A 9,620-nucleotide genomic window follows, 5' to 3' on the forward strand; every position below is an offset into this window, starting at 1 on the left:
GCCTTCCTATGTTTTCTAATATTCCACACAAAAAAGAGAACATGGCATAGTAAAATGATTGAATGTCTAAGTAGTAAAATATAAATTCCAATAGTGTTTTTTTTAATATAAATGAGAAAAAAAGTTTTCCCCCTGAAAAATAATCAACAGAGACATCAATAATTATTTCCAAGTTCTCATACAATGATTACATGTAGGGTTGTCCTTTCTTACAAAACTCGTTTCAAGTAAGAAATTATAAAATGGAGCTATCTTTTATGGTTTCCATTGGGATTCTATACATGATATTTATATGACAACCAAAGTTAACTAAGACAGTATGCAGTATTTCAAAACGCCAAATAGTTTAACCATACACACAACAAATTATAAAACATTCATGAAGAAGATAGTAGAAAAATTGCCTTTCCCACATAATCATTAGTGACAGAAGCTTGATTTGTATCTCAGAGTGATATTATGACCATGACCAAGTTCTGGATAATGAGAAATATTAGAAAATACATTGTGAGCAAAAGTAGGTTTACAGTTGTGAGTACGTGAAACTTAGAGTTTATTATTGTATTATTATTATTTATCAATTATTGTATTATTTTCCATATGAAAACGGTAACCCTACTTTTGCCTTCCCCTTTATACTAGACAGATGACTTTTATGAAAGGTGCTATACTTTTCTTTCTTCTATTCTTTCTTCTTTTGTAATATAGAAACCATGTATGAAGTTCTGTCAGTCATCTTATACATGAAGAGAAATTCAGATCTGACTCCAGTACTGCAGAGCAGAAAGATCAAAGGAGTCTGGTTCCCTGATAACTGGTAACTGTGGAACTATCATATTAATCTCAAAGTGCCCAGGTCCAGCATTATTTTAGGTAAGATAATTAACTCTGTGTGTATGAGCCACTTTGGTAAATTTTCTTCATTTGCAATGGAACACAATTGCTATCCTGTGTGGTGAAGAAAGGTCAACAACATTAGTTTGGAGTCTTTGATTCTAAATTATATGAACTGACTGTAGTAAACAAACATAATAAATGTGTTTAAAAAATACTTGTGCCCTAATGGCTGGAGTGTCATCCCATACTCCAAAAGATTGTGGGTTTGATTTCCTTGTCAGGGCGCATACCTAGATTGCAGATTCAATCCCCAGTTGGGATGCTATACAGGAAGCAACTGATCAATGTTTTTCTCATACCTACATTTCTCCCTCTCTCTTAAAAAAAATAAAAAAGAAAATCAATAAACATATCTTTGAGTGAGAACAAAAAAAATAAAATATTTGGTAGCTTACCAAATTAAAGAAAAAATTCAAAATAATCAAGGCTTAAGAAAGGACAGCTACAAAGGCTTGTTGAGAATGCCTTTGGAAGCTATTGTCATCAGAACTACTCAGCTTCAAAGTATATGTACTCTGTGATACCCTACATTCAAATGCTCAGAACTGAAAACCTTACTAGATTACAGTTTATCCTTTAGTCAAGGCAAATTGGTAGCAGTTGAGGCATGGTTACTGATGGCCTCAATATGACTTCATAGAATGTGGAAAATGTAGCTCTCCTGGTGTTGCTATTGATGCAAGTACAGAGTGGATAAGAAGGGGAAAAAGATAAAATTAAATCTACTCCTTGTTTAATAATTACACATTCAAATACAATCTTTTGATCTAGATGTAATTAAAATGTCTCTATATTATGTTAGATTCTGACTCATGTATTAAAAACCACATACATACAGACAGACATCTAAACGAAATGTTTCCTTCTCTGAAAATAAGCAATCCAAAGCCATTCCTTGTGAAGGTATTCAGCTTTAAGCACAAGATCTCTGAAAGATACCTATTTGTTTTCCATTGATTTTTAGAGAGAGTGGAAGTGATTGGAGACACAAAGAGAGAGAGAAACATCCAAGTGAGAGAGACACATGGATTGGTTGCCTCCAGCATGCTCTCCTACCAGGGCCAGCAGGGGATCGAACCTGCAACTGAGGTATGTGTCCTTGACCAGAATCAAACCCATGACTCTTTATTCCATGGCTAGCACTCAATCCACTGAGCCAAATAGGCTAGGGCAAAAGATACCTATTTTTAAAATTTACATTATTTGGAAAACTTACATTATTTGGAGACTAAACTTAACCATACCCATACCTTATGTAATATTAGAAAAAAGAAAAATAATTTTAAAATTATAATTCATATGAAGCCAGAAATAAAGGTAAATATTAGAACTCTAAATTCTGTAGAATTATTACCACTGATAATTATGACATTCCCCTTTATTGCCAATATATTCCAGTTAGAGTTCTTTATCGAGGAGTAATTTTCAATCATTTCTATCTTAGCTTTTGAAATTAGTGCATATTTAGTCTTTAACAAAATATCAATGCTCATGTGATTGCACTAGAGACTCCTCCAAGTTCTATTTTCTTTCCTGCCACCATTTTTTATTACACACTATTTCACTTTTAAAAATCATGACAATCACTCTACCCTTTCTCCCTATCCTCTCTTTCCCCACTTTCTCATGGAAGGAGTTGTTAGAAATGGCGAGGCAGGAACCTCAGCCACTCTATCAGGCCCCTAATTATATTCCTTGGTAAAAACGTTTCTCACTTGCTTATGAACCTTGCCAAACAAATGAAGGACAGAGTCATGGATATTATAAACAAAATTTTTAAGTGAGTCAGTAAATATATTCTTAGAAAATATCACCCACACTTCTACTTTTTGGTAACTATAAATATACACACTACAAGCAAATACACACACACACACACATATGCACAGGTAATTAGATAGGTGGCACCTAATTGCTTCAAAGGACTTATGCCATTCTGAAAAAGATAATAATGTCAGTCTCATTATTTTTCCCCAACAGCTTGAACCCTGAGAAGTAATGGCATTATTTAATGATCATCACATGGGGGCGCCTTTAAGGCTAAACACAGTGGTTGACAGAGATCTCAATGATAGCATGGACAGGTAGACTGGGAGGGTCTGCTCTACAACAAACAGTCTTGGTTTTGTCTTAGATCTGTCAATATATAGTACTTGCTCTCAATGATGGGGAACCACTAAATAAGCTCACTTATGCCTACATTGGCCAGACAGTATTCAATTCACAACCTCTGCTAAAGTTGCATGGTTCCTAAGGTTCCAATTGCTAATCCTATCTAATAATAGACAAAGATTAAAATTAACCGTACCTCTGCTACACTTCCCACTGGCTAATCAGTGAGATATGCAAATTAACCGCCCACAAAGATGGCAGCCAGCAGCCACGCAGTTGAAGCCAGCAGGAGGCTTGCTGCTCCAGTGATGGAGGAAGCCAAGCTTCCTCCCTGCTGCGGCCAGGCTCTGAGCTCCACTCTAAGCAACAAAGTTGCAATTATAGAAGCTAAACAAACCCCAGATACCTGCTTTCAGCAGGCCGTGGCCTCAGAGCTGCAGTGGCAACAAAGTTTCAATTATAGAAGGTAAATAAATCCCAGAATAAAAAAAATAAAAAAAGGAGAGGATGGGAGCTTCAGTCACCAGTGAGCTAGGCCAGCCTGAAAACCCTCAGCCCCACATCCAGACTGGCCAGGCACCCCAGTGGGGACCCCCACCCTAAAGGGGGTGCAGGCAGCCTGGAAACATCCATCAGACCCTCACCCAGGCTGGCCAGGCACCCAAACAGGACCCCCACCCTGATCCGGGACACCCTTCAGAGCAAACCACCCTTCAGAGCAAACCCGTGCACCAGGCCTCTATCTTATATAGTAAAAGGGTAATATGCAAACTGACCTTAACAGCAGAAAGACTGAGAATGACTGGTCACTATGGCACACACTGACCACCAGGAGGCAGACCCTCAATGCAGGAGCTGCCCTCTGGTGGTCAGTGCGCTCCCACATGGGGGAGCTCTGCTCAATAACAAGCCAGGTTAATGGCTGCCAGTACAGCAGTGGTGGTGGGAGCCTCTCCTGCCTCCTCAGCAGCGCTAAGGATGTCCGACTGCAGCTTAGGTCTGCTCCCCGCTGGCAAGTGGACATCCCCCGAAGGCTGCCAGGTTGCCAGAGGGATGTCTGATACCCAGCTTAGGCCCAAGCCAGCAGGTGGTCATCCCCTGAGGGGTCCCAGACTGTGAGAGGGCACAGGCCAGGCTGAGGGACCTCTCCCCCCGCCAGTGCACAAATTTTTGTGTACCGGGCTTCTAGTTATTTAATATCCAGCAAAACCTTTCAATTCTAAGGAAAGAGTATTTTAAGGGAATTTACTTATTTCTTGAAATTGACATGAGCTTATTTCTGAAACTTTGAGCTTCTGATGTGATTCTTTTCTCAGAAATTTTTAGACCCCATAAAGCATGGCGATCCATTTAATTGGAACCCAAATCCAGTGAAATCTTTCAAGACGTAGTATTGAATATTAGAGAAGCTTACTACATATGTGGGGCAGTTGGAAAATTATTCTAGTTCCTATATCTAACTACAGCTAGTAATACTCTAGGTTTTGAGGTAACAGGCAAAAACAGGGCAGTTAAATGCCATCTACTTTGCCTCAAGACGCCAAAGGGATCTATCAATATGTCTGCTCCTAATACTGGATATTTTCTCTTTGTTTCTCCTAAGTCATCTCTGCCCATACATCATCCTTTTCTGAACCACAGAAGGCCAACATTTTGGAGTGAAATTAATGGTTTCCAATGTTCTTTGGTGTACTGAACCAATCAGTGAGTGGCCAAGAAAAGGAGATTTCATTTTGAGTATCTCTTTCACTAAATAGTCCATTTTGCTTTCTCTAGGAATGCTACATTTATATAACAATGCTCACATAACTTCTCTCAAGCTGACATCTTCTGTAGGTATAGCCACTATCTCTGCATTTGTACAACCATTTTTTTTTTTTTACTCCTTCTGAAGTAGAAGGATAATAGCTCCCTCTCTTTGCTACCATGAGATGCCCCCATATCCTTTGTTGGCTTTCCTTTTTCCATGCTTCCTAGAGATTTGTAAATAGTCTCCTATTAATCACTACTCTTCTTCCCAACTTATGGGTCAATCAGATCCAGACTGAAAAAAAAACAAGAAAATGAGGCATATTATTCTTCTGAGGAAGTATCCTATATTGCCCAAATACTTAAATTCCCCCAAAACTCAAGGATGTGCAGGAGTTTAACATTTCCTGAATTCATTCTTCATTCTGATACATGTCTTACCATTGTTGCTAAGTAACTTAAACTGGCTACTCCCTGATCTCCTGGTTTTCTCAGGGTCCATAAGCATCAAGTTATTAGTGACACATCCTAGGATGATGGCTTGTGGAGATGGTGAAGTTGTTAATGTCTTCCAACACAAATTATGGCTAATGTGAAGTATCGTATATCCTTAAAACAGGATGGTAAAGTCTTAATTCCAGGTGATCTATGTTTGCCAGACTAGATGATATTTTTTTAAAAAAAGGTTTGAAGCCCTGGCTGGGCAGCTAAGTTGTGTAGAACATTGTCCCAATACACCAAAATTGTGGGTTCCATTCCAGTTAGAGGACGTAAAAGAACGCATAAATAAGTGGAACAACAAATCAATGTTTCTCCTCTCACTTTCTCTTTCCAAAATCAATAATAAAAAGCATTTAAAAAAGTTTGCAGGCATATAACTACTTCCCAATGCCAGGGGTTTATTAATTGTCCATGAAAAAAATACTTCATCCGGAATAGCTTCTATAATTGCAATCACTGCCCAATTACTTTCCTTGTAATCTATTGTCATTTTTTAATGTGTTAGACTACTTCATATTCAAACCAGGAACATTAATGGGTAAGCAGTAAACATCTCCATAGCTGGTCCATTTGAAATTTTGATCATGACTTTAATCTCTATGATTCACAAAAGACTGCATTATTACATTTGGATTGCCATTTTAGTACACAGGAAGTAGTCTAAGTATTCTACTTGAATCTATGAAAGTATGAGTGTTGTGCCAGATTCTAAGTTTATCAATATAAAATTTTCAATCAGGATATGATAAAAATAGCCTTAGTGTTGAAGAAATGTGTAATAATTATGATTAAATTTAACTGCATATACTAGCAACAATAAAGTTAAAATGTAAAATATTTTAAATTATGAAAATCTTATTTCAATTTTTCTTCTTTTATAAATTCAGAATGTGAAAAGTCCATGTGGAGTTTGACTGTCTTATACTCATTGGGAACTCAGCATGTTTCATCTCTATTATTCTTGCACCTGACTTTCTTCTTCTACTTGCTACAGGCCACAGGATCTATAGAGACACCATTGAGTTGGCACCTCCACATTTAATTTCTGTGGTTAATCTCACACTCTCTGACAAACATGAACTATACTGAATTATCTATGTTCAGACTATCTTTAAGCCAATTTATGGTGGCTTTCTATAATAAAGTTTGCTACCTTTATTATAGCAAAGTGATTCAATAAAATATTTTATGCTTCAACAAGATAGAGTGGGTTTTGGGGTAACCTCTGGAAATTCTAGAAGCACACAGAATATCAAGACCTAGCATAGAATTCTGGCAAATAAAAGTTGAAAATAAATCTTCAATATAAGTGTAAATATCAATATCTAAAGGAAAGAATAACTAAAATAACAGAATCAATAAAATGCCAAGCATGATTTTAAATTCTATGAATATAAGAAAGTTCAATATTGGAAAATACATTAAAATTTATTATATTAACATTCATAGCTTAAATAATTAATGATATTAACATGCTAAAGGGAAGTTTTAATAAATGTTGGAAAAAAGTATGATCAGATCATATGAGAAACTGATTGCAGATGTATGAACAAAACCCAATATCTCTTCTTTAACAATTATCAGGCAATATTACTTTTAAAAGTATAAAATACAAACAAAACAGTGGTCCCCTCTTACCAGTATACCACTTTTGTTTCATTTTAATGAGCAGAAGTTAAATAAGAAGTGTAAATATAAAAATGAGTTAAATTATTTCAAATAAACTGATTTCAGACAAAGAAGAAAAAGCATCAATAAAAGTAGCAAATAAATTCATAAAATTCAAAACATTTCTTACATAGCAATAATAATGAACTGGAAAATGCAGCCACAACAGTAACAGCAAAATAATCCCTTTCACTTCACTAGAACACAAGAATAGATGTGGAATAAAAATTATATGCACAGAACCTACAGAGATGAAATCATAAAACTTTACTGAAAAATTATTCAGCAAAATATTAAAAAGCAATTTCAGTGGATCTTTAAACTAAACTTTCTCAAAAAGATAATCAATTTCTAGAAAATCAAAACTAAAACACAGCAAGAGAATTTAGCTAATATAGAGTAATGCGGTTAGAAATATCATTAAATATGTTTAAATATATTATAAACTTATAGTAATTAGCAGATATTTGACAGATATAAATAGCAATATATCTGAATAGAATACAAAGTCTGGAAATAGACCCAGAACATATTGTGACTAACTATTAAAGGAAAGAGAGCATCTTAAAACAGGAAAAAATAGATATGCTAATTACTGCACTAGAGGCTAATCATACATGCCTCAAAAAAATCCCAGACAGAAATACAAATGTAAAACTCTAAGTACAATTAGGATATAATGTCAGTGAATCATTTTGTATCTTCAGCTGACAGTTGGTTCTAAACATGGCAAAAAAAAAAAATAATGGATGATATGCAACAAAAGTAGTACTTAAAGGGAAATTTACATCATTGAATGCATATATTAGAACAGAAGGGAGACCTAAAATAATTTATTTAAAATAATTCACCACTATAAAAAGAAGAGCAAATTAAACCTGATATAATCAGAAGAAAAGGAATATTAAAAATAAAGCATAAGTCAATAAAATTGAAAACAGGAAGTCACTGGAGAAAAATCCCTGAAACCAAAAGCTAGTTCTTTGAAAAGGTCATTTAAATTATATAAACCTCTAGCCAGGCTTACTAAGAGCAAAAGTGAGAGGGCACAGATTACTATGATCAAAATGGAAGTGAAAATATTCCTATAGACATTGAGTGGTGTGAGTCAGTTGGTTGGGCATCTTCCTGTGCACCCAAAGGTTGCTGGTGTCATTCCTGTAAGGGCACATGGTCAGGTTGGAGGCCCGCTCCCCAGTGAGAGGCCAGCAGGAGGCAAATGCTGGGTGTTCCTTTCACATTGATGTTTCTCTCTCTCTCTTCCTCTCTCCCTTTCCCTCTCTCTCCTTCTACCTTCCTCTCTCTAAAATCATTTAAAACATTTTTTTAAAGGCCAAAGAGCTTAAAAAACATTTCACCAAAGGAGATATAGAAACAGCAAATAATCATGAGATGACGCTCTACAATCTATGTTATCAGGGAAATACAAAGTGAAACAATGAGATACTACTATACACCTCTGAGAATGATCAAAATCCAGAAGTGACAATACCAAATATTGGCAAGAACACGGAGCAACAGCCAGAAACAATGTCAAAAGCTTCTTTAGTCTGTGGGAAGAGATGGATATAAATGCAATAAATAACCAACTAAAGGGAGGCACACAATTTGGAGGGGGTTTCCCAGTGTAGATAGAACTTATGTTTAGAGTGAAATACAGTCTATTAAGTGTAGCATTACACCAAGAAAATAGAGAACAATTAAAAACACTTCATTTCTGATTCGCCCTGCAGCCCCACGCTCTCCTGCCCACTCATCGCCCCGCTCAGCCACCATCCCCCTTAAGAATAGCCAACAGGGGACCCACCTATGGCTGAGCCAGGAGGTGCAGCAGAAGATTGAGAAACAGTGTGATGCAGACCTGGAACAGACCCCGATCCAGTGGATCACCACCCAGTGCCACAAGGATGTGGGCCAGCCCCAGCCTGGGCGGGAGAACTCCCAGAACCGGTTCAAGGGTGGCTCCGTGTTGTGTGAACCCACTAACAGGCTGCACCCTGAGGGGCAGGCCCCAGTGAAGAAGATCCAAGCCTGTACCACGGCCTTCAAGCAGATGGAACAGATCTCTCAGTTCCTGCAAGTAGCCGAGAGCTAGGGCATCAACCTCACCGACTTCTTCCAGATGGTGGACCACAGAGAAGGATAGAGCGCGGCCTGTGAGCGAAGGACACTGATGAACCTGGCTGGGCTGGCCATAGCCCAGGAGGATGGCCTTCTCTGGGGATCCCAACTGGTTTCCTAAGAGGCCCAAAGAGAACCCCTGGAACTTCTCAGACAACCAGGTGCAAGAGGGCAAGAACGTGATTGGGTTACAGATGGGCACCAACCGTGGGGCATCTCGGGCATGACCGGCTCTGGGATGCCACGCCAGATCCTGTGATCCGCTCCCAGCCCTGCTCCTGCCTTCCTTGGATGGTTAATATATAAAAATATATATTTTAGCATTGACATTTCCCAAGAGCCCCCTGGAGCCCTCAAGCTCCTCTCACCCAGGGTGGAGGCCTGGCCTGGTGTGTCTCCTCTGGGGGCGCCCAATAGTGGCTTCTCCCCCTGTGCTTACTAATACATTCCCTTCTCCAAATCCACAAAAACTGGACCAGCTAGCCTCTTCCCAGGACCAAAATTTAGGGCCTCTTCTTCATACCTCTTCACCCTGATCTCTCAATCCATCCCATAGCTGGGGTCAACAACAT

The 9,620-nt window shown here is 38.0% G+C and overlaps 1 pseudogene; it reads left to right on the top strand.

The window, feature by feature from the left end:
• Positions 1–713: 713 nt before the first annotated feature.
• LOC102770592 lies at positions 714–9,307 on the top strand (annotated as a pseudogene).
• Positions 9,308–9,620: the final 313 nt, after the last annotated feature.

The sequence above is a fragment of the Myotis davidii genome, unplaced genomic scaffold (assembly GCF_000327345.1).
Source record: "Myotis davidii unplaced genomic scaffold, ASM32734v1 scaffold1584, whole genome shotgun sequence".
NCBI lineage: Eukaryota > Metazoa > Chordata > Mammalia > Chiroptera > Vespertilionidae > Myotis > Myotis davidii.